Below are 25,981 nucleotides of genomic sequence, written 5' to 3'. Positions count from 1 at the left end.
GCAAAGAAGCAAGTACTCAGAGATTTTGTCACCACAAGGCCTGCTTTACAAGAGCTCCTGAAAGAGGCACTACACATAAACTAGTAAACCTGGAAGAAATGGACATATAAAGGAACAACAAGTACCAGCCATTCCAAAAACATACCAAATGCTAAAAAGCATCAATAAAATGAAGAATCTGCATCAACTAATGGGCAAAACAGCCAGCTAGCATCAAAATGGCAGTATCAAATTCACACATAACAATATTAACCCTAAATGTTAATGGGCTAAATGCACCAATCAAAAGACACAGACTGGCAAATTGGATAAAAAAACAAAACCCATCAGTGTGCTGTATCCATGTGAAACCCATCTCACATGCAAGGATACACAAAGGCTCAAAATAAAGGGATGGAGGAAGATTTACCAAGCAAATGGAGAGCAAAAACAAGCAGGAGTTGCAATTCTCATCTCTGATAAAATAGACTTTAAAGCAACAAAGATCAAAAGAGACAAAGAAGGACATTGCATAATGGTAAAAGGATCGATACAACAAGAAGAGCTAATGATCCTAAATATATATGGACCCAATACAGGAGCACCCGGATATATAAGGCAAGTTCTTAATGACTTACAAAGAGACTTACACTCCCACGCAATAATAGTGGGAGACTTTAACACTCCACTGTCAATATTAGACAGATCAACCAGACAGAAAATTAACAAGGATATCCAGGGCTTGAACTCAGACCTGGAACAAGCAAACCTGAGGGACGTCTACAGAACTCTCCACCCCAAATCCACAGAATATACATTCTTCTCAGCACCACATCACACCTACTCTAAAATTGACCACATAATTGGAAGTAAATCACTCCTCAGCAAATGCAAAACAACTGGAATCATAACAAACAGTCTCTCAGACCATAGTGCAATCAAGTTAGAACTCAGAATTCAGAAACTAACTCAGAACTGCAGACCTTCATGGAAACTGAACAACTGGCTCTTAAATGTTGATTGGATAAGCAATGAAATGAAGGCAGAAATAAAGAAGTTCTTTGAAACCAACAAGAACGAAGACACAACATACCAGAATCTCTGGGACACATTTAAAGCAGTCTCCAGAGGAAAATATATAGCAAGAAGTGCCCACATGAGAAGAGTGGAGAGATCCAAAATTGACATCCTATCGTCAAAATTGAGAGAGCTAGAGGAAGAAGATAAAAAAACTCAAAACTTAGCAGAAGACAAGAAATAACTAAGATCAGAGCAGAACTGAAGAAGATAGAGACACGAAAAACCCTTCAGAAAATCAATAAATCCAAGAGCTGTTTTTTTGAAAAGATCAACAAAATAGACAGACCACTAGCCAGACTGATAAAAAAGAAAAGAGGGAATAACCAAATAGATGCAATAAAAAAACGATAAAGGAGAAATCACCACAGATTCCACAGAAATTCAAACCATCATCAGAGAATATTACAAACAACTCTATGCACATAAACTAGTAAACCTGGAAGAAATGGATAAATTCCTAGACACTTGTGTCCTCCCAAGCCTAAACCAAAAGGAAGCCAAAACTATGAATAGACCAATAACAAGGTCTGAAGTCAAGGCAGCAATTAAGAGCCTACCACACACAAAAAAAGCCCATGTCCAGATGGGTTCACAGCCGAATTCTACCAGACACACAAAGAGGAGCTGGTACCATGCCTTCTGAAACTATTCCAAATAATCCAAAAAGAGGGAATCCTTTTGATTTGAGATCAACATCATCCTGATACCAAAACCCAGCAGAGACTCAATAAGAAAAGAAAACTTTAGGCCAATATCTATGATGAACGTAGATGCAAAAATCTTCAATAAAATGCTGGCAAGCTGATTGCAAAAAGCACATCAAAAAGCTTAACCACCATGATCAAGTAGGATTCATCCTGGGGATGCAAGGCTGGTTCAACATACGCAAGTCTATAAACATAATTCACCACATAAACAGAACCAAAAACAAAAACCACATGATTATCTCAATTGACACAGAGAAGGCATTTGACAAAATTCAACAGCCCTTTATGCTAAAAACCCTCAATAAACTCGGTATTGATGGAACATATCACAAAATAATAAAAGCTATTTACGAAAAACCAACAGCCAATATTATACTGAATGGGCAAAAACTGGAAGCATTCCCTTTGAAATCTGGCACTAGACAAGATTGCCCTCTTTCACCACTCCTATTCCATATAGTACTGGAAGTTCTAGCCAGAGCAATCAGGCAAAAAAAAAATAAAATAAAGGGTATTCAAATAGGAAAGGAGGAAATAAATTGTCTCTATTTGCAGACGACATGATAGTATATCTAGAAGACCCCATCATCTCAGTCCAAAAACTCCTGAAACTGATAAGCATCTTCAGCAAAGTCTCAGGATACAAAATCATTGTGCACAAATCACAAGCATTCCTCTACACCAATAACAGACTTAAAGACAGCCAAATCAGGAATGAACTGCCATTCACAATTGCTACAAAGAGAATAAAATACCTAGGAATACAACTAACAGGGAACATAAAGGACCTCTTCAAGGAGAACTACAAACCACTGCTCAATGAAATAAGAGAGGACACAAACAGATGCAGAAACATTCCATGTTCATGGTTAGGAAGAATCAATATCATGAAAATGGCCATACTGCCCAAAGTAATTTACAGACTCAACGCTATCCCGATCAAGTTACCAGTGACCTTCTTCACAGAACTGGAAAAAACTACCTTAAACTTCATATGGAACCAAAAGAGAGCCCGCATAGCCAAGTCAATTCTAAGCAAAAAGAAACACAGCAGGAGGCATCACACTACCAGACTTCAAACTATACTACAAGGCTACAGTAATCAAAACAGCATGGTACTGGTACCACAACAGAGATATAGACCAATGGGACAGAACAGAGGCATCGGAGGCAACACAACATATCTACTACCATACAATCTTGGATAAACCTGACAAAAACAAGCAATGGGGAAAGGATTCCCTGTTTAACAAATGGTGTTGGGAAAACTGGCTAGCCATGTGCAGAAAACAGAAACTGGACCCCTTCCTGACACCTTACACTAAAATTAACTCCAGATGGATTAAAGACTTAAACATAAGACCTGTCACCATAGAAACCCTAGAAGAAAATCTAGGCAAAACCATTCAGGACATAGGAGTAGGCAAGGCCTTCATGAACAAAACACCAAAAGCGTTGGCAACAAAAGCCAAAATAGACAAATGGGACCTAATCAAACTCCACAGCTTCTGCACGGCAGAAGAAACAGTCATTAGAGTGAATTGGCAACCAAAAGAATGGGGAAAAAAATTTTGCAGTTTACCCATCTGACAAAGGGTTGATATCCAGAATTTACAAAGAACTCAAACAGATTTACAAGAAAAAAACAAACAAGCTGATTCAAAAATGGGCAAAGGATATGAACAGACACTTTACAAAAGAAGACGTACATGAGGCCAACAAACATATGAAAAAATGGTCATCATCACTGGTCATTAGAGAGATGCAAATCAAAACTACATTGAGATACCATCTCATGTCAGTTAGAATGGCGATCATTAAAAAATCTGGAGACAACAGATGCTGGAGAGGATGTGGAGAAGTAGGAATATTTTTACACTGCTGGTGGGAGTGTAAATTAGTTCAACCATTGTGGAAGACAGTGTGGCGATTCCTCAAGGCCTTAGAAATAGGTCATTTGACCCAGCAATCCCATTACTGGGTATATATCCAAAGGACTATAAATCGTTCTACTATAAGGACACATGCATACAAATGTTCATTGCAGCACTCTTTACAATAGCAAAGATCTGGAATCAACCCAAATGCCCATCGATGATAGACTGGACAGAAAATGTGGCACATATACACCATGGAATATTATGCAGCAATGAAAAATGATGAGTTCGTGTCCTTTGTAGAGACATGGATGAATTGGAGAACATCATTCTCAGCAAACTGACACAAGAACAGAAAATGAAATACCTCATGTTCTGACTCATAGGTGGGTGATGAACAATGAGAACACATGGAGACAGAAAGGGGAGTACTACACACTGGGGACTATTGGGGGGAATAAGGGAGGGACAGCGGGGTGGGAGCTGGGGAGGGATAGCATGGGGAGAAATGCCAGATGTGGGTGAAGGGGAGGAAGGCAGCAAATCACACTGCCACGTTGTACCTATGCAGCTATCTTGCATGTTCTACACATGTACCCCCAAAGCTAAAATGCAATTAAAAAAAAAAAAAGACTAAAAGGCTGTAAAATGGATGCCATACAAACACTGATCAAAAGAAAGCTGGGGTGGCTATGTGAATATCACATTAAGTAGACTTCAGCAGAAGGAAAATTACCAGAGGTACAGAAGGACATTACATAATGATAAAATGATTGATTCACTAAGAAGACATAACAATACTAAATGTACATGCACCTAACAGCAAAACCTCAAATTATGTGCAGTGAAATCTGGCAAAACCGAAAGAAGAAATAGACAACTCCACAATTATAATTGAAGCATTTCAACACTCCTCTCTCAGTAATAAATAGAACCAGTAGGTAGAAAAACAAGTACCTGTATATAGAAAGAGTTCAACAACACCATCAACCAACTGGATCTAACTGACATTTTATTGCCTACTCCACCCAGAAAGAGCACATGGAATGTTCACCAAGATAAACCATATACTGAGTCATAAACAAACCTTAGCAAATTTTAAAGAAGTAAAATTATACAAAGTATGTTTTCTGACCACAGTGGAAAATAAGAACATCTAGATAGTCTTCAAACACTTGAAAAGTGAGCAACACATTTCTAAACAATCCATGGGTCAAAGAGGAAATCTCAAGAGAAATTAGAAAATATGCTAAGCTGAGTGAAAAAGGAAGCACAACATATCAAAGTTTGAAGAGTGCTTCGAAGGAATTTATAGCATTAAGTGCTTGTATTAGAAAAGAATGAAGTTCTCACACCTATAGGCTAAGCCCCTGCTTTTATTTTTGTATTTATTTATTTATTTATTTTTGAGGCGGAGTTTCGCTCTTGTTACCCAGGCTGGAGTGCAATGGCGCGATCTCGGCTCACTGCAACCTCCGCCTCCTGGGTTCAGGCAATTCTCCTGCCTCAGCCTCCTGAGTAGCTGGGATTACAGGCACGCACCACCATGCCCAGCTAAATTTTTGTATTTTTAGTAGAGACGGGGTTTCACCATGTTGACCAGGATGGTCTCGTTCTCTTGACCTCATGATCCACCTGCCTCGGCCTCCTAAAGTGCTGGGATTACAGGCTTGAGCCACCGCACCCGGCCGCCCCTGCTTTTAAAAACTAGAAAAAGAGCAACATAAGTCAAGTAGAAGAAAGTAAATAAAAATAAGAGCAGAAAATAGTGAAATTAGAGGCTGAAGAAAAAATAAGGAAAATCAATGAAACCAAGCTGTTTCTTTGAAAAAGCCTCTACAGTTGGTAAAACCCTACAAAGACTAACCAATAAAAAGAGAAATAAGGTACGGATTGCCAATACTAGAAATGAAAAAGGGGATATCACTACAGTCTCTGTAAATACTGAAAGGATAATAGGGCAGTGCTACAAACAACTCTACAGAAATACATTTGACAACTTAGATGAAATGGGCCAATTCTTTGAAAACCACAAACTACTATTAAAAGCCACCCAAGATAAAAGAGATAACCCCGAAATTATTAAATATACTGAATTCTTAGTTTAAAACATTTCAAAAAATAAATATCTAGGCCCAAATGGTTTCACTGGTGAATTTAACCAGACATTTAAAAATAACAGCAATTCTGCGACCTCTTCTAGAATATAGAAGAGGGAACACTTCCCATCTCATTTTATAGACCAGCATTACCTGATACCAAACCAAACAAGAGACAGTACAGAAAAAGAAAACTACAGATCAGTATCTCTCATAAAAACAAACACACAAATCCTCAACAAAATATTAGCAAGTTCAACCCAGCAATATATATAAAGAATTAACACACCATTACAAATAGGTTTTTTCCTGAGAATGCAAGATTAGTTCAAAATTCAAAAATCAATCAATATGCTCTACCATATTACAGTCTACAGAAGAAAAGCCATGTAATCATATCAATTGATGCCTAAAATCATTTGAAAGAATATAACATTTATTCATGATGAAAGATTCTCAGCAAATCAAGAAGAGAGAATTTCCTCAACCTCTCCATCTGATAAAGGACACCTATAAAAAATCTACTGGTAACCTATTTTTATTTTTATTTTTTGAGATACAGTATTACTGTGTTGCCCAGCTAGAATGCAGTGGTGCAATCTCAGCTCACTGGAACTGCAGGTTCAAGCAGTTCTCCTTCTCAGCCTCCCAAGTAGCTGGGATTATAGGCACCTGCCATCACACCCAGCTCATTTTGTATTCTTAGTAGAGATGGGGCTTCACCATGTTGGCCACGCTGGTCTTGAACTCCTGATCTGAAGTGATCCACCCCCTTCAGCCTCCCAAAGTACTGGGATTACAAGAATGAGCCATCATGCCTGGCCAACATCATTCTTAATGGAAAATTTATATACTTTTCACCTAAATTCATGAAAAAGGCAAGATTGCACTTATTACTATTATTCAATACCATAGTGGAAGTCTTAGTACAATAAAGAAAGATTAAGTTGTGCAGATTGGAAGGGAAGAAATGAACCTGTTCTTATTTTCAAATGACATAATTATCTATATAGAAAATCTCAAATGGCCTGTTTTTCAAATTTCTAGAACTAATAAAGGGGTTAGTGTAGTCAACAAATACAGAAGGTCAATCATTTACTTTTTAAAAATGTATATATTTAAGATGTATAACATATTTTTATATTACATAGTGAAAATATTACTATAGTCAAGCTAATTAACATATTCATCTCCTTACATAGTTACCCTTTATGTGTATGCATGGTGAGAGTACCTGATATCTACTCAGCAAATTTACAGTATATGATACAGTATTAACTGTAGTCATCATGCTGTACTGATACTAGACATATTAATTCTACAGATATTCCACATATAGCTGAGATCATGCAGTATTTTTTATGTCTGGCTTTATTTCACTTTATGTCTAGTTTATCCATGTTGTTACAAAAGGCACACTGTCCTTTTTCTAAGGCTGAATAATATTCCATTTATTTATTTAGTCATCCATTAATGGACATTTAGATTGTTTCCATATCTTGACTATTGTGAATGCTGCAATGAAGATGAGAGTTCATATATCATCTTAGTTCATCTTTCCTTATATATCTCGTAATGTATAAGGAAAAGAGGTTTATTTAGCTCATGGTTCTGCAGGCTAGAAAGTTCAAGGACATGGCCTTGGCTTCTGGCAAGGGCTTCCTTGCTACACCATAACATGGCAAAGAAAGTCAAAGAGGAACCTGACCTGTGTGAAGAAACAGAACCCAGGGGCATCCTGGCTTTATAACAAGAGACTCTTGCATGAACTAATTTATTCTCATGAGAACTAATCCAGTCCTCCCAGAGAGAGAACTCACCACTTTGAGAAAAGCACCAAGCCATTTATGAAGGATATGTCTCCATGACCCAAACACCTCCCACTTGACCCCACCTTCCAACACTGCCACATTGGGGATCAAATTTCAGCATGGCTTTTGGTGGAGACAAGCCATATCCAAACTATAGCAATCTCTTTGAGGTACTGATTTCATTTCGTTTGTGTGTATACCCAGAAGAGGGGTCATATGATACTTCTATTTCTTTTTTTTTTTTTTTTTTTTTTTGAGGAACCTCCATACTTTTTTCCATAATGGCTATACCAATTTCCATTCCAATCAACAGTGTACAAGGGTTCCCTTTTCTCTATATTGTCAACACTTTTTGATAATAGCCATCCTAACAGGTAGGAGGTGATGTCTCATTGTGGTTTGGATTTGCCTTTCCCTATTGATTAGTGATGTTAAGTATTTTTTCATATATCTATTGGGTATTTGTATATCTTCTTTAAAAAAATCTATTCAGGTCTCTTGCCCATTTTTTAATTGGGTTATTTGATTTTTGCTAATGAGTTGTGTGAGTTCCTAATATATTTTGGATATTAATCCTTTTCAGATATATGATTTGCAAATATTTTCTTTCAATATGCAGGTTGCCTTTTCATTTTGTTGACTGTTTCCTTTGCTGTACAGAAGCTTTTTGGTTTGATGTAGTCTGACTTGTTTATTTTTTGCTTTTGTTGCCTAAGGTTTTGGTGTCATATTGAAAAAATGTCCAAGGCCAATGTCAAGTAGCTTTTCCTTATGTTTTCTTCTAGGAGTTTTACAGTTTCAGGTCTTATGTTTAGGTCTTTAAACCATTTTGAGTTAGTTTTTGAATATAATATAAGGTCCAATTTCATTTATTGCATATGGATATTTGTTTTTCCCTACATCATTTATTGAAGAGACTGTCCTTTCACCATTGTATATTCTTGGCACCTTGTCAAAAATTAGTTGACCATATATTCTTGCGTTTATTTCTGAGCTCTGTACTATACTGTTTTGATCACTATAGCTTTGTAATAGAACTTTAAACCAGGAAGTTGGTGACTCTAACTTTGTTCTTTTTTCTCAAGATTACTTCAGCAATTTGGAGTCTTTCATGGTTCCACACAGATTTTAGAATAGTTTTTCTATTTCTGTGAAAACTGTCATTGAAATTTTGATGGGGATCATGTTCAATCTAGATATCATTTTGGGTAATATGCACATTTTAAAAATATTAATTCTTTCAATCTATAAACATGGGATATGCTTCCATTGATTTGTATCTCAATTTTTTTCATCAGTGTGTTATACAGCGTTCAGTGCAGAGATATCCACCTTCTTGGTTAAATTTATTTCTAAGTGTTTTATCCTTTTGGATATTGTTATAAATGGGATTTCTCTATTTCTCAGGTAAGTGGTTGTTGGTATAAAGAATGCAACTGATTTTTGTGTGTTGACTTTGTATCCTGTAACTTCACTGAATTTATTAGTTCTAACAATTTGTTTGTGAATCTTTAGGGTTGTCTACATGTAGACAACATGTCAACTGCAAACAGACAATTTTACTTCTTCCTTTCCAATGTGGGTGACTTTTACTTCTTTTTCTTGTCTATTTGCTCTTGCTAGTAATTCCAGTACTATGTTGTATAGAAGTGGCAAGGTATCCTTGCCTTGTAATAAATCTTAAAGAAAAAGCTTTGAATTCCCTCCCCACTGATTATTATATTAGCTGTGGGATTCTCCTAAATGGCCTTTACTGTACTGGGGAAATGTCCTTCTGTACATTTTATTCTATTTTATTTTGTTTTTGGTATTGATTTTATTTTATTTTTTGAGAAAGGGTCTTGCTCTGTTGCCCAGGCTAGAGTCCATGGCACAAACATGGCTCACTGTATCAACCTCTGAGGCTCAAGTGCTCTTCCCACCTCAGTCTCCCAAGTACCTGGGACCACAGACTCATGCCTCCCACCCAGCTAATTTTTATTTGTTTGTAGAGATGGGGTTTTGCCATGTTGCCCAGATTAGTCTAACATTTGGTGTTTTGCTCTGTGTGTGTGTTTTTTTAAATAGTAGCTATCTTAATAGTGATATCTCTGTGGTTTTGATTTGCATTTCCATAATGGCTAGTGATGAAGAGCATCTTTTCATATGCTTGTTGGCTATTTGTATGTATTTTGAGAAATGTCTGTTTAAGTCCTTTGCCTATTTTTTATTTGGGTTATGCTTTTGCTGAGTATGAACTGGTCTTTTTATCTTTATTTTATTTTTTTATTTGTTTATTTTTGAAATGATGTCTTGCTCTGTTGCCCAGGCTGGAGTGCAGTGCCATGACCTTGGCTCACTGCAACCTCCACTTCCCAGGTTTAACGGATTTTCCTGCCTCAGCCTCCCCAGTAGCTAAGACTACAGCAGTGTGCCATCATGTCCAGATAATTTTTTTATTTTTAGTAGAAATGGGGTTTCATCATGTTGGCCATGCTGGTCTTGAGCTCCTGGCCTCAAGTGATCTGCCTGCCTCGGCCTCCCAAAGTGCTGGGATTATAGGCATGAGCTACCGCACCTGGGCCATTTATACGATTTTTGTATTCATTGCCCCAGAGATTTCAATATGAAGTCTTGACTTATTACAGTCTACCTTAAGTTAACACTTTTGCCTCTTCTCAAACAATATAAGAACCCAATAACAATTTAATTTCATTCCTTCCACCCATTGTACTTTTGTTGTCATATATTTTATATACCCTTATATCGTGGTTGTGGTTCTTTAAACAACTGGTTATGTTTATTCAAAATATTGCTATTTTCAGCATTCTTCACTCCTTCCTAAAGTTACAGGCTTCCAATATTTCAATAAAGAAAAATTGTCTTTAGCCTTAAATTTATTTCTTTAATATTTATGGTAATGCAAGTCTGCTGGTAATTAATTCTCTTTGGCTTTCAATTGCCTGTAAATGTCTTTATTTGTCTTCATTTCCCAGGCATATTTTTTGCTGGTAGAATTCTATATTGGCAGTATATTATTCTGTCAACACTTTAATATGTCAGTCTATTTTATCTAGCCTTCATAGTTTTTATTTAAAAAGCAAATGTCAGTCTCATTGTGGTTCCTTTGAAGGTAATGTGCTCTTTTCTTCTCTGAGCACATTTTTCTTTGAGATTTTTCTTTTCACCATTGTTTTCAGCAATTTGACTGTGATCTAAGTGTGGTCTCTTTGTTTTTATTCTACTTGGGGTTCACTGTGCTTTTGGAATTTATGATTGATGTTTTCATCAGTTTTGGGGAAATTCTCAGCTTTTATCTTTTTAAATATTGCTATTTTGTTCTCTCTTTTCTTTCCCTGTGAGATGATCATTTGCTGTACACTAAACCTTTTTTATGTGCCATGTGTCTCTTTGGGTCCTACTTGAATTCTTTCATACTTTTTTCTTTCCATACTTCACTTTGAATATATTTTATTTAACTATCTTCAGGTTCACTTATCCTGTCTTCCATTGTATTCAGCTGCTGTTAACCCAGCTGTTTTCTTTTTCTTTTCAGATACTATATTTTTCATTTCTAGAATGTCCACTTTATTCTCTTTCAGATTCCACTTTTGTGAATTTCTCTACTTTTCTCATCCATTTTATCCATCTCTTTTTTCTATTTTCTTTATCTTATCAATCAGTTATTTCAATATTTGGATAGTTCATGAGACAGCTTCTGTTATGTTTTTTTCTTTGATAAGCCATATTTCCCTGCCTATGCCCATGTCTGGTGATTTTTTTCTTGTATACTGAACTATGGAAAAGAACCAGAGGCTCCCAATGATCTCCTCCATAAGAGGATTCTGACTTTCCTTGCTAAGTCAGAGCAAGGGACTGATTCCCTCAGTCCACTCAGGGCCTGGGCTGGGCCAGAATAAGCTGCAGCCTTAATAAGGCTCAGTCTTCCTGTGATTTGCCCTGTTCCTTGGACATTGCCCTGTTCCTTAGACATGGGCCATTCTCCCCGACCACCCCTGGCTTTGGATGGTGAGCTAGAAGAATCTGTCTCCTCCTATCCTAGAAGACTGTGGGGATTCTGTTCTTTCCTTCAGAGTTGTTTAGCTTAGCTTTTTAGCCTCCCTGAACAACTTCAAAACCTGACAAATATCTTGAGATGGAGACCATATGTGTATTTGTGGCAAGCCCCTCACTTAAGCCAGACTTGGTCACCTATATGCCATGCAGCTGCAAGAGATTTCTCGCTGACCATTAAAAGTATTTGGCCCAGAATCCAGATTGTCCCAATAATCAGTGCTTTTTAGGAGAAAGTTGGCCACATGTTTGAGGTTCCTCTGTGCAGCCTTCTAGCTACCGATCTGTCACAACAGCTCCACGCAATTGCCAAAAATTCCCGTGTTCTCTCTTTCCTTCACCAGGGTTCCTTTGTCTGTGTCAAACACAGTTCTTAGCCTTGGTCCAGAATCAGCACATGCCTCAAGGGCAGAAAACAGCCTAGAAGAGGCTCTTTCCTCTCTGGAATGTTAGCTCATCTAGTCCTTACTGTTTCCACACCTCTCCAGTGCCTTTCAACATATGACTTTTCCAGGTATCCATGATCATAATGATCACTGCATGTGATCACTGGCCTGCTATGACAATCTTATAAAGAAGCGGAAGAATGGTTATCATACTTATGATGTTTTAGACACGTTTCTTTTTGTATATTTGTTTTATAATTTTATAAAGGAAAAAAATGGAATCTCAAAGAGGTTAAGTACCTTATTCAAACGTATAGTTACTAAGTAGCATAGCAGTAATAAAAGCCAGTTATCTGACAACAAACCCTTTCCCATGCATTTCTTCGTGACCTTAAGATGATGGACTTTTGTCCTGCCATTCCACTGAGGCCACTTCAGTACCCTCATAAGCAGTTAGCAAAAACCTTGGGGGATCCCTAGTTCTTTCTGTTTTTACCTTGAGGCAGCTGAGGGTAGAGCCAATAGCCCTGTTGAGTTAAATATTGGTTGATGCTGGCCCCATTCTCTCTGGTACTCTTGCCTTCAGGATTCGGATTTCAAAATTACAGTGTTTCCCTATCTTTTGCCAAAGATCATAAACTAGATCCTCCCCCCATAGGGGTGGCTTAGAGAAACTGGTTCATATTTTGTAAACATATCATTCTGTGATGTTTTTCCCAAGAGTGGGAAAAAGCACAGACATACCCCAGTCAAGGTCAGCATCTCATCTATAAATGCACCTTTTGCAAAGGGTCCTTTCAAAGTACAGATGGCCCTTGTGGTAGCAGTGAGAATCCCTGGTGTACTAGATAAGCCACCATCTCTGGGCTGGGATCCTAAGGCCATCTACTAAGTGCCTTCTTCCTTTTAGCAAGCAGGTGGACATTCAGTCACGCTTGTTAGATCCATTTACCTAAGATCATCTTATGAAATAGTTTGCACCCAAATTAGGATTTAATAGCAAAATCATAATAAAACAAGCAAAGGCAGTGAAAAGGGAGGAAAGAGGGCACTAACTTTTCAGTTGCAAAACTCACTAGAAATTTTCCTGCATCCAACTGCATTCTAGTATTTCCTGCATTCTAGTTTAATACCTGTCTGGACATAATAAGTGCTCAATAAATATTTCTGACAGAACACTAATAGGGGTAAATTTTCCCTCTCTTGCCTGCGACTATGATTATATGGATGTAATGCACACAGTTGCTGTACAGGTTAACATCAAGAAAGCTGGCAGGGAAGACATACCAAACAGAAAAAATTCCATGCAGTGATTACCACTTACAGAGGCTTATACAAATCTAGAGATTCGGAAAAGATGTCACAGAGAGATTAACCCTGAGCTTACTTGAAGAAGTTGGGATTTGCCCAACAGAATAGCACAAGGAGAGAATTCTTGGTCATTAACATACCAATTGCATGTCATGTTACCTGATGGTAGTTTTGAGTGTCAGGAACACCAGCTGCACAATGAAACAGTAGCAGGAGGTGAACATGGAAAGCTAGACAAGAGCCAGCCCACAGACATCTTCGAATACCACGCTTTAGAATTCAGAATTTATCTCTAAATGACAGTGAGCCATTGAAGGATTTCAACAGTATAGTAACAGATTAGTGCTTATTAAAAGAACCAGACACCTCAATTCTACCTGCACACACCTTCAAGAGGCTAAAAGGGATTGCCCTATTTGAAACTATTAAGTGCGGGGACTGTGATTGTCCTGGAGTCCACTCACTGCCCCAGGTATTTGCCCTAAATATAGCTCTTGAGTGGACAGATGGGTTGGTATGCTGAATTAACAAGCTCTGTAGGGCCCTGTCATAAAATCCAAATTTCAAAACAGAATAGATGAAATTTTGAAGCTGAAGTAGCTGGATCTTAAAATTCCTGCTCTCTAGAGATTGAAGGAGGTGAGGCTGCTGCTCTTCTCTATTCCTACATTTAGTCCCTGTTTTGCGGCTGTGTAAGCCAGGGGGTGAGCAGAGAAGTGGAAGAAGCTGGAAATCAAATTACCTAATTTTGACCTCTGACTTAATAGCATTTATAAATGGTTTTATAGGATAATCACTAAATTATGGCTTGGATGAAGGGTACATTCTTATCTACATTTTCTTCTTTCCCTCTTAGAGTAAGAGAATTTAAGAGTTGGCTTTATAGTTTGACTCACTGGGTTAAAATAAGAATGTAATGTGATTTCTACTACTTTTTTAGTTTTTGAATTTTGTTCCTGAGTAATTGAACTTGACAGTAATATTTGCAATATACCTAAAAATTAAAATTCCAAAATATGCCATTGAGCTATGAAAGTTGTTAAGGGAGGAAGAAAACACACATACTGGGAAAAGAAAATATAGTATAGCAATTCAAAATTATCACAGAGAGGGAAGTGGGAAGAAGGAGGTAGAAGGGCCCTGGCTAATGGAGCAGAAAAAACATTCAGAGATTTATGGATGAAAATAATTCTTAGGAACTAGATGAGTGAAAACAAGCAAAGTTTGGCTTCTCAGAATTGAAGGGAGAAATAATTCAGTGGAAAGTAAGCCTTTTTAAATAATAAATAGTAGGTAAAAGTTAATTGAGTAACATTGATGTCAAATAGACTAATGTCCATTAAAGCGATACTGGAGTTTTTTGTAATCACACTGTGATTTGACTCAACTAATACTTGTTGTAGCAAAGGATATGTCAGATATTAGGCTGAGTGCTAAGGACCCAAAGATAAAAGACATGCTCTACGCCCAGAAGGAACTCAGGGACTAGGGCAAGACAAATCAAGTGTGCATATAGTTAAGTGCACATAGTGGAGGATCAGCTAACTCACTCCACAGGGAGAATTAGTCACATAAAGAAAAATGAGGCTGAGCACGGTGGCTCCTGCCTGTAATCCCAGCACATTGGGAGGCCCAGGTGTGTGGATTACCTGAGGTCAGGAGTTCAAGACCAACCTTGCCAACATGGTGAAACCCTGTCTCTACTAAAAATGCCAAAAATTAGCCAGGTGTGGTGCCTGGTGCCTGTAGTCCCAGTTACATGGGAGGCTGAGGCAGAAGAGAACCTGTGAGGCAGAGACTGCAGTGAGCCAAGATTGCACCATTGCACTGCAGCCTGGGCAACAAGAGTGAAATTCCATGGCAAAAGAAAAAAAAAGAAAGATGAGAAAGTTATACTTTATACCAGGAACAATACAATATATATCAAAGCATGGTAGAGAAAGATTAGGTTGAGTTACTTTAATGTTTTAATATCTTCATTCTCTAGTATTCATGAATGAATCTTAGTCTATTTTTCAATTAAATGTCAATTATTGCTAAGAATTAAGACCACATTCAGTATCTGAAACTAAGAAAGCTGAATTTATTGATTACTTAGTATAGGAATGGTTACTTAGAGATATTCTTTGAACAAAGAAAACTGATGATTTTATATACGATTGTGGGCAGGAGTTAAGTTTGGTTTAGCGTTTGGTTACAAAGGTGGGAGTAGATTGTTGTTCCTCAGAAGTGTGGTTTATGTCCCTTCATTACCGAGGCAGGAGGGGGTCAGGTCAGCCTTAGAAGAGGGCTCAGTGGAGTGAGTCAGCCTCTGATTGGCTGCCTTCCAGGGTGTGAGGCTGTCTCTGACAGGTTGATTCCAGAGTCATGGTCACTGAAGCAAGTTGTCACTGATTGATTAATCAGGTTGAAAACCACTTCTGATGTTGACTTGTCATGGCTCGGGAACAATTAATCTTTTACAGGAGCGTGGGACTTTTCGATGTTCCATCCCTTCCTTTCTCATCTTCAGTCAGCCAAAGCAGCAAGACAGACTATCAGGGATTATCCCGATATTCACCATCATTGTTAATTTTGTCTTTAAGTTATTCGTTGAAACATTTCTTAGGAAAGTGACTCTGTAGATTTAAGACTCTGGATAAACATATCAGACTGTGTAACAAAGTATAACAAAGGGATTGCAAGAAGGGATTAGAGGGCAGTCTAAAGGCATGATCTAGATTTTCCAAGGTCTGACATACTCAAGCAGATGAGCTATCTTGACGGCCTGAGTTCTGAGTAGTACAAACACTGTCTTCCTGGCTTTGTTGGAAAATGAAAGATTCTATGTAGGTATAATTTCCCAACAAATCATGCCAGCACCTTTAAGTGGATAAATCCAATTACATTTTTAACAAGGAAAAAAGTACTCTCAATTATCACACTCTTCTCTGCCTTGTGAAAGAGTTCTTTGAAGGAAAATAGTATTTTTCGAAGAACTACTAAATTTGAGGTGATTTCATGTATTGTCCCAATTCTCACAACATCCTACAAAGGTAAATTCTTTGTTTATTTTTATTACACAAATAGTGTGATGAAATCCAGGATTCAACCCAAATCTGTCCAATTTTAATGTTAAAATAACTTTCAAAAATAATCATTAGGAGCATGTGCTTCTCTGTATATGAGTGATGTCCATCTGTATGTGAGTGATTTCATTCTTGTTGCTATTGAGTTATGTAGTAGTACTGTATTTGCTCCTAAACCCAGAAGGCCACAGATTACAGGGTTTCATGTTTTTTTCCCTCTCCTTCCCACTGCTGCTTGGTTACCATTTCTTTTCTTGTTACTCTCTCCCTGTTATGTCACTAGATTGTACATACAAGATTATATACATTGATCGTGCATATAAACAGATTTTACATACAAGATTGTATATGCAGGCAATCGAACAAATGTATAGATTACACATACAGTTAGGCCATTAGACCATGTGTCATTAACAATGTCTCCAGTTTTTTTCAGAATAAAATTCAAGGTCTCTATCACAGCACCAATACTCAGACATTTGTTTTACATTGCTCAGGGTTTTCACTCATGTTCTGGGCACTGGAAATGGTCTGACTTCCTGTTAAAAAAAAAAAGGAGTTACTTTAACAGGTAGCATCTAACCACCATGGAGAAGGATTTAGGCAAGAGAGATCATGGGAATTATTTGATTAATGGCCCTTGCCTTTAGCTTATTATGTTTTTGTAAATCTTCTGAGTAAATCCCATGTGTACAAAGATTTCCCAGGTATCTTCTTTAACTGAAATAAGTCATAGAAAGGAAAGATCTTTCTGCAGACAAATCTTTTCTCTGCAACTTAATAGCACCATGTGATTTTGAGCAAGTTACTTAACTTTGCCAAGTCTGTTTTCTTTGCTCATAAAATAAAGATGATGATAATACACTATTAACTCATGTAGTTGTTGCACAGCTTAAAAGAGTATTATGTCAAATGCTGAACACTGTGCTTGGCATAGGAGAAGTGCTCAATAGATGATACTTTTAACAATCATTATTGTTTATAATAAGTGGCAAGGGGTCCACCATGCTTTAATGTCCTAATAATGCTCAGCCCGTCATCTTATTGTTAGTGCCCTGCCAGGCCCAAATGAGGAGGCATACTGAGCTGAGGTCATTCTGTCCTCATGCACTGGGAGGCAAAGGACTGAGTCTACCTTCTTCATTTCCTCCCATTGTAAATATGCTAATGACATATTTACTGCACATTCACATAGCCTGCTTTTCTGTATGGAGCCAGGTACACATTTTCATGTAAGGAACTCTTTGAAAATATTGTATATTGTCCAGAATGTATTCTTCTGATAGGAATTAAAGATGAAAATATTATACTACTGGTCATTGCAGCTAGCACTGACCCTGGAGGTTTGCTTTACATTGTAAAGATTTTATAGAATATGGGCTTCAGTTAAAATCTATGCTAAATTTTTCTTGTGTAAATGTTTGTCTTTAAAAAGTGTGTTGTCATAGATACAATGAATAATTTGAATTTAGATGAAAACAGCTTCTGGAATTATAGCAAACTAGCCAAGGGGCATATTAGTCATATACTGGATAGTTTTTCCTGGAAATCTATAAATTGGCTTCTTAACATAAAAATAAAGGAATAGATACGACCAGATTGCTCAAGTGACTCCATTGCTCATGTAGTTACATGTGCATTTTGTCAGCTTTGCCACACTGTAATCAGCTCTTCTGTTGGATAACTTCCTAGAAAGCCTAAAATAATTTAGTCTATATAAGCCTTATGAGTCAGTGACACCCTAAGTGGAAACACAGGTATTTAAAACCAGCCAGCTTTCTTTTTTTTTTTTCCTGAGGCCTTTCTCAGGAACATAACTATTTTTGTTAGGAAGTGCAGAAAGGAGTGGTCTGTTGTTTAATGGCAGAACCACTGACATCCAGGGGGAGACCAAAGGAAAGGGTGCTGTTTAAGGCTAATGCCTTTAAGGTGCTTTATTACTAAAGAAAAATTTTTTGTCATTTGTACAGTGAAAGCTCATTATAAGAGATAGTTAAGCTTCTTTAATCTAAAACACATCCTAATTACCTAAAAAGGTAGTCCAGAAAATTTAGGTTAATATATCCTATTTCTGTAGAAAATGTTCATGCCTTGTTTTCAAGGTTTTAAATCCATTTTTATGAATAATAAAGTAGAAAATAAATCAAATGCAGACTTCTATTAGTAAAATTTTGAGGAAGGTAGGACATTCTGGGTTCAACCTAATTGAAATATCATTATGAGTCCTTGGTGAATGCTTCTGTTATAAAATACTGATTTCAATATGGTACCAGGGCTCTCTCTTTTTTGCATGTAAACTAGCAGACATTTTAGATCTCATACTATTAGTTATGCTCTTGAATAATTATGCTTCCTTCTGAAATGAAAATGTATATTCATGAATATGCTTTGGATTTCCATCAAGTGTTCTTAAAATGTCAAATTGCATTCAAAAGTTGATTCAGCTTGATTGATGGGTCGGGCAAAATCAAATATAGAAAGTGAGCCCCAGAATCTATTTATGGAGGCAGTAGACCTTTCACACGTGACCCCGGCCTGCCTCTGCAGCCTCAGCTCCTCTTGCTACTCCTCCACCCCACGAAACCTCAGCGCCAGCCACAGGGACTCAGGGTCACTTCCTGAACATGCTTTCCTCCTGTGCCTTTGTTTACCCTGTTACCTTTGCATGTAGGGCCTAACTCAACATCCTCAAAATCTGGCAAAAATCCCATCTCCTCATAGTGGTTTATGTAATCCTTTGGTCAGAGTGAACAGCATGCTGCTTTGCCAGTAGCTGCCCTTGTCACACTATGACTCAGACTGTCTAAAGGACAAGACCTTGTTTTACTTATCTCTGTGCCCTCTGAAAGCCAGCCCAGGGCTTGGCTTTATGTGATAGATGCTCATAAGTGTTTGTTTACTGAATTGCATCTTTGCATCTCCAACCTGTCCTATTATTCTATCATGTAAAATGTCACAGAAATCATCAAGAGTTACAGGTCTTACGGAGTATGTTTTGAAATAGGGACTTTTCAATTCCCTGTCTAGGGAGACAGCTAATGTTGAGTTTTCCCATATCGCTAATGTCCCAAATTATCAATGTTTTCTCCAGGAAACCATTTTGTGCCTCACTGGTTTACTGAAAACATAACAGCACTATCCAAGTCTGACTCTCAGCTTGAATGCCATTAAGGAGTAATGAAGGGAAAAGTTACACAAAAGGTTCAAATTATTACAGTAAATGCATTTCAAAAATCACTTTAATGGTGAATTCGTTTATGAAATGAGAGGACCAAGCTTCACTGTGGTAATATTTTACCTTTTCTTTTGATAAAATTCTAAGCAATTTTTTTAAAATGTAAGTCTCAAATTAACCTAGGTTGCATACTAAAATGGCAGATCCTTGACTCTCACCATTGGCAAATTCGGAGTCAGTAAGTCTAAAATAAAACCTAGAAATCTGAATTGTAGAAAGCACAGAAGCAATTCTGGTGTTAAAAAATCATAAGATTGCACTTTGAAAAACACAAATGTTCTGCAGAAGGTGTCAAGGTAATATCATATTAATGGACCTATTATATGCTCAAAGTATTTGCTAAGCACATGTTACATAAGCCAGTTCCCTGAGCTGGCTTTTAGAAGAGATACAGCTGAATAAGGCAATGTCTCTTCCTCTAGACAGCATAATTGTGTACTTAAATATGCTAGGAAGTTGGATAAAGTTACTTGGTCAAAGTGTCCTGGCACTAATAAGCCAGAATAGGCTGTCAGATATGTTCTACTCTAATCAGAAGAGTGTTCTGGGCTTAGATATACATTGCATAAATTCATGATGAACAAGGAAAGAAATGCTTTACCATGGCCAAAGAAGTCAGACAGGGTGTTCCTCATGCCTCCTTATTCTGAAAAAGGACTTGGATTTAGAGATTCAGTAGCTTTGACTTCGAGTGGATGGCTCATTATATTTTTGCTATATCTATAAAATATATTTCCAGTTAAGCATATGAGGGGTTTTAAACCTTTATTATCTCACATCCTCAATGAGTAACTCAGAAATAAGTCCTCTAAAAGACCAAAGTTTACCTGTGGGTCCCAAATTGCAACTTAGCTATAGTAATTTTTATCATTGATATCCCACAAGTTCACAGAGTTATCATTCTATATATCATCATGACAGTGAGTTAGAAATTACACTTTATTCCATAAGTGTGTAATTATAATCCTGTATTTTGTATGTTTCCATATTTGTCCTTTATTTCAGCAGACTCTGAGGGTCTTATGGACAAAAAAATATCCTCAAACTTGTTATTCTATGACACCTAGTATAAACATGAGTGGGTATCCAGAATATACTTTAAAATTGCTTAAATTAGCTACAAGTTTGAAATGTGTTTGATTCTGAAATTAGAATATTTGAAAGCTTCTACACTGCCAAAGCCCCACAGGACAGTGCTCATGTTACTGTGGGAGGATGAGAAATATCCTAGGAGAATGCTGTCACAGACTCTGATCTACTAGTGTGTGTCTGCAGGAAAGCTTAATGTTATACAGACAAAGGGTTGTACAACTACACATTCTGTACTTTGCTTTTATGAAAAAGTGGTAACTTGTTAAAGAAAGATAAACCATGCCAATAACAAGGATTTGTTTAAGATAGCAAATCTTAGGCATGTTTTTGTGCAGCTTTGTGTGCGACCATCGATATCCATAGCATATTATAAACAGACGATCATTTTGTTACTCCTGAGTCCTTAAGAAAACATTCCACTATATTTGGTACCTTCAGTTCACTAAGGCAGAAAAGAACATAATACATATTTTAAAACAGTATGAAGAGTTGAAATGGAAAATTTTTGTGCTTTAAAGAGGAAAATATCAATTGCCAAAAAACTATCATTTGGAGTAAAATGTACTATCTTTCTTCCTTTATCCTAATTCATACATGCAATCAATATTTTTGTCACTCCCTTCCTCTACCATTTCTTGGGTAAATATGGAAATGAGCACAAACTATCATTTTCTGTAACTCAATTCACTTAGACACAAGATAAATATGCCAAAGACTTATGATCTTTTTTGCTTTAATATTTATTTCACAAATACTGTCAAGTGGATACTTCTATCCTTTAGAAGAAAGATATTATGCTTGGCACCTCAGGGAATATGAAGATGTAGGCCTTGCCTTCAAGGACGTACATTTTGTGTATCTTTCAGTTTTAAGCTGTGGAATAGGTTTGACGAATAGTTCTTTGCAGGACCACTTCATAGAAGTATCGGTATTAGGCAGGCAAATCTGGGGGGAAAAGATGAGCCCAACAACAGACAGCCGTCATTTTCTCAGTAGCTGAGATTAGATTCTTATATTCTTAAGAAGATGAACTTTATAGTAGACCAGCTCTTAGCTCTTTGGATTTAAGACTTGCCACACTCTGAAACCCCCTAATCCCCCTCGGTGAAAAAAGTATAAGAAAAAAAAGATACGTAGGACATAGGTAAGAAGCTGACCTATTCATGCATTCCATTCAGTATTTGTGTCTTCACTGTCTGTACCCAGTGTAGAAAGTGTTGGGATACAGATGTGATTAGACATCTGCCCTCAAGGGACTTATAGTCTCATCTAACAAGGAGACATATAGGGAGATAAATTAGAGCAATGTATTTTCATAGGAACCTTTATTTCTGTTCAGGACAGTGGAAGCCAAAAAAGGGAATGGCCAATTCTGTGTAGAGACATGAAAGGCTTGTGAGAGGTTGAAGATAGAGCTGAGCCTTATTAGAGGATAGGGGCTTGCCAAGTTAAAGAGGAGAAGAGGCCATTCTAGGCAGAGAGATCAGCCCAAACCAAGGCCTAGGCCTAGAGACAAATAGCCTCCCTTATTTGGGAAATGGTTGAGTGTTCTGGAGCCTCAGGTGCAGGGGCAGTGCAGGAGGAAGAAGGGCAGACCAGGCAAGTGAGGAGTTAGGAGCAGCTGGGTCACCAAGACTTGGTCCCTATAAAGGAAGGGATGGGTATGGGAGGCGCTGAGGAGGTACAGTAAGCAGAGTTGAACGACTGCTGAGAGGAGGGCTGTGGTGACATTCTTCTGCAGCTGGCACCTCTGGTCTGCTGTGGCATCTATGAGCCATCCCCTAAGCTCACTTCCACCTACCATGACCCACTCTCCTCTCTGTGTTCTCCCCTTATGGGCCAGGCTTCAGACCTGCTGGAAGCCTTGCTGGACAAACTGGTGATGGGATGGAGAAAAGACAAGGGAAAAATGGGCCTAGGGCTTGAAAGGCCCAGACTTGACTAGAAATCCACTAATTCCCAGTGCTGGGTTGACATAAAAGCCTAGAGGTCACTCAGGATCAGATGGGACAGCATTGTATAATTGCAATTTGGCACTCAGGGCCCAGCTCCAGAAAATTCTATTAAACCATCTATATTTCCACTTGGAAGTTATCAGACAATTCCAATAATTAATTTTTCCCTCCAAAATGAAGCAAAATCAAGCTCTAACAAATGGAACTTGGTCTTCCCTTGAAGCTCTTTTATTTGATTTTCACAGTCATCTGTGTGGTGTAGCAAACAAAATGCAGACAAATGATTGTGTTTTCCTGGCCTGGCAAGAAAAAGTTGATCAAGGGCCACAAAGGCCAGCAGATAAAGAGAATGGAGAATGGCCGCAGTACAGGGGGCCCAGCAGCCCTGTTCTGTGAGCCCAGGCACTCTGTTGACGAGCACTGCACAGTATCATCCAGAATTTGGTAGAAGGCAGATAAGCGGCTGTCAGCCTTGTAGTGTTGGGCTTTATTCTGAAGATACCCAAGACCCTTCGGTGTTAGACTTTAGAAAGCAGAAAGAAGGTAGGTTCATGTTTTCTAGGGTTTTAGGTACCAAAGGTAGAATTCTGAAATGAAGTTGGAAAAAAAATCAGAAAGCTGACAACTTGTGTGAGAATGAAACAAATCATCACAAGGATTATATTAGCAGTGAATAGATTATGTTTGACATGTGTCAGAAAGCAGCCCATCCATTCAGATATATGGGCCAGTTTTACTCCTAGAAGGCTATGGATTGCAAAATCCTTTTGTATCTTTTGTGATGTCCACTGACAGCTCCTGACACTCTCAAACATTTACAACCAAATGAATTACTCTAAGTCATGTCAGGAGCTTTTCCCTCCCCGTGAAGGCTGAGAGGAAGGCTCTGCCTATTCCTTAGCCCTTTGGCCTTCTGAATCTCTCTATCCAACCCTAGAAGAAACTATTAAGGGTAATTTGACCATACAGTCAGTAAACTGTCAATTATAGACACAGCAAATAATTAAATTGAGCGTAATCAAAGGAAGGATTTCAGCAACTTTAATAAACACCAGTTACCCAGGTAACATCCTGGAACATGAAAGAGAATGAGAATCAACATTTGGGTGCCTCCTGCATGCTAGCCATTTTGTCTACACACCGTGCGTGAAAATAGATATTAAAGGAAAGTTCCTGTGGCAATACTTGTGACTAGGTATACAACAAATATGAGCTCCTCCTTACCCATCTCTGCCTTTACATGGTTGCCTAATAAGTTAATCTTTGCAACAAGTTGTGGAATTGCTGTCACTACCCTTAATTTACTGGTGAGAAAAGGCTGAGAGAAATTAAATTGACCAACTTTGTCTAGCTAGCAAATGGTGACAAAGGGTATGGACTAGGGTGTGTGTGTTTCCAAGGTCCACATGCTTTTTCCAGGGCACATGGGTGCCGACAATAGTAAATATAAATATATGTATATTTTTCCCCTAAGGCTGGTTTGGCAAGGCAAGCAACTTTGGGAGCTTGTCCAAAGGATTACAAAATCTCCCTCCTATTCTGGATCACACCCAGGGGAAAATACAGAATAAGCCTGCCACCTTGAGGTGACCCTGCAGGCAGAGGGCATTGGGAGCCAGCACTGCTGCATTCAAGGGCAACTTGGACAGAGAGTCCACTCCCCTCTGCCTCAGCCAGTTCCCTCTCAGGCTTTGTGTGAGAGGAGAGGTTCACTCCTACACCCCCCAGAAGGGAAAGAATCTAAAATAGCCACACATACAAGAAGAGGGAGTCTTTATAGAAATGATAAAGAAGAGGGGGAGGCATCATCCTCTTCTATAATTTTCCCCTTTCCACTACACACCAAAAAAAAAAAAAAAAGGTATATATTTTGCATTTGTGGTCCATTTGGATATGACTTGCAAATATAATTTCTATTCATTTATCTGTTTTTGATAAAGAAAAGTCATGCTCAGAGGGTCATATAAATTAAAGATATGGAGGTATCTCATTGAAATTCTACAGATGTGCTGATCCTACCCCAGGACTTCACTCATCAAAAGATTTCTCTTGTAATGCCAGTGCTGACTTATTAATAAAGATCATGCTTTCATTTGATTATTTACCTAATCAGGATTCACTTTCAGTTTAAGCTCATTAAGTCTGCTGCTTATAGAGTGTACCTGATGGTGGAATTACATCCAAGTGAGACAGAGAATGTGTTCAGGCATTAATGGTCAAAAACAAAGACAGAGCACCCTGTAAGCTCATGTCACCCCTTGAGTGGAGCGTGTGAACTGCCTGCCAACCAAATAGAAAGGGCTAGTTTTGTAGAGTAAGGGCTGAACATTTTAATTAAATATACTTGGTAATAGAGCAACAAAAATGACAACACTCTAATTAGTCCAAAAATCAAGAGAATAATAACCATTCTGTACATGCATCATGTTGGGTACATCTTTCTAATGGGCTTTTATGTGAAACTTGTAAGCTAAATTCAGGATGCTGGTTGCTCCGTGTGCCCAAATCCAACTCCAGTGACTCCCATTTCATCTCTTTACTTCCATTTACTGGTCTTCTGAAGGGGTGTAATACAAAACAGCCTAGTAACATCTGTCCTGGATCTCACAGAAACAGACAACTAGATCATCTTATTCTTACCTTATGGGTGGTTGCTGCATTCAACTCCTATGGATAAATCCTCTTCTTTAAGTCCTTCTTGCCCAACAAATAGGAAATTCCACTTTTTGTTATGCTGAGAAAGCTCTCTCTACCCCTGTGCCACATTGAAAGAGGGCCCAGAAACAGCAGAGCTGTGCTGTTAACCGAGGCCAGTGTGTCCCCTCCTTGGAAACACTGCAGCTTGGACTTGGCACTGTAATGGGCTAAATTATTTATCCAGTTGGAAAAGAGAGAAGGCAGCTAAGGAGCCTCCTGAGTTAGGTTATAGCCTCAGTTCCTGGATTCAAACTGAGACAGGAAACAAGCCAGTTTACATCCCCAAAGGAAAAAAAGACTCTTTCTTCAAAGTGCACTTTCATCACCTTTTATGCCTGGCATAAGCCCCAACCATGGTGAAAAGAAGCTGTTCCCATCAATCTTATTGGATTCATTGAGTACTGTGTGGCAGGCCCTGTGATATAAAAGATGCAGAATAGTGGCCTTTGCCCCCAGTAGCACACTCACTTGGACAGACAGGGAAAGCATATGCAAAGTTAAACTTCTCATTCTTCATTCTATACACACAATGTGTCAGGCACTGGGCTAGGTACTGGGGATGCCGTACAGAAACTACAGTCCAGTGAGCAAGACAGGAAAGCAGGTGATAGTGAAAAGACCACCTGACTGA

The 25,981-nt window shown here is 38.2% G+C and overlaps 2 protein-coding genes across 37 annotated transcripts in view; one reads left to right on the top strand and one right to left on the bottom strand.

Annotated features, from left to right (window-relative positions):
* The window catches only part of LOC144579590 (uncharacterized), a 171,230-nt gene that overhangs the window by 66,256 nt on the left and 78,993 nt on the right, over positions 1-25,981 (bottom strand). For 21 of the 27 annotated variants that reach the window (XM_078351835.1, XM_078351823.1, XM_078351816.1 and 18 more), the window contains one exon: positions 21,421-21,643. The exons of 5 other annotated variants lie outside the window; for them this stretch is intronic. The gene's annotated coding sequence lies outside the window, so the exon portion shown is untranslated. Of the gene's footprint in view, positions 1-10,443; positions 16,911-21,420; positions 21,644-25,981 lie in introns of those variants that run through there. One more of the 27 variants, XM_078351842.1, reaches the window with a different exon arrangement.
* KBTBD12 (kelch repeat and BTB domain containing 12) overlaps positions 1-25,981 on the top strand; it is a 125,935-nt gene that overhangs the window by 45,718 nt on the left and 54,236 nt on the right. The window lies entirely within an intron of this gene.

This window comes from Callithrix jacchus, chromosome 15 (assembly GCF_049354715.1).
Source record: "Callithrix jacchus isolate 240 chromosome 15, calJac240_pri, whole genome shotgun sequence".
NCBI classification, from domain to species: domain Eukaryota; kingdom Metazoa; phylum Chordata; class Mammalia; order Primates; family Cebidae; genus Callithrix; species Callithrix jacchus.
This window is presented reverse-complemented; position numbering and strand designations above follow the sequence as displayed.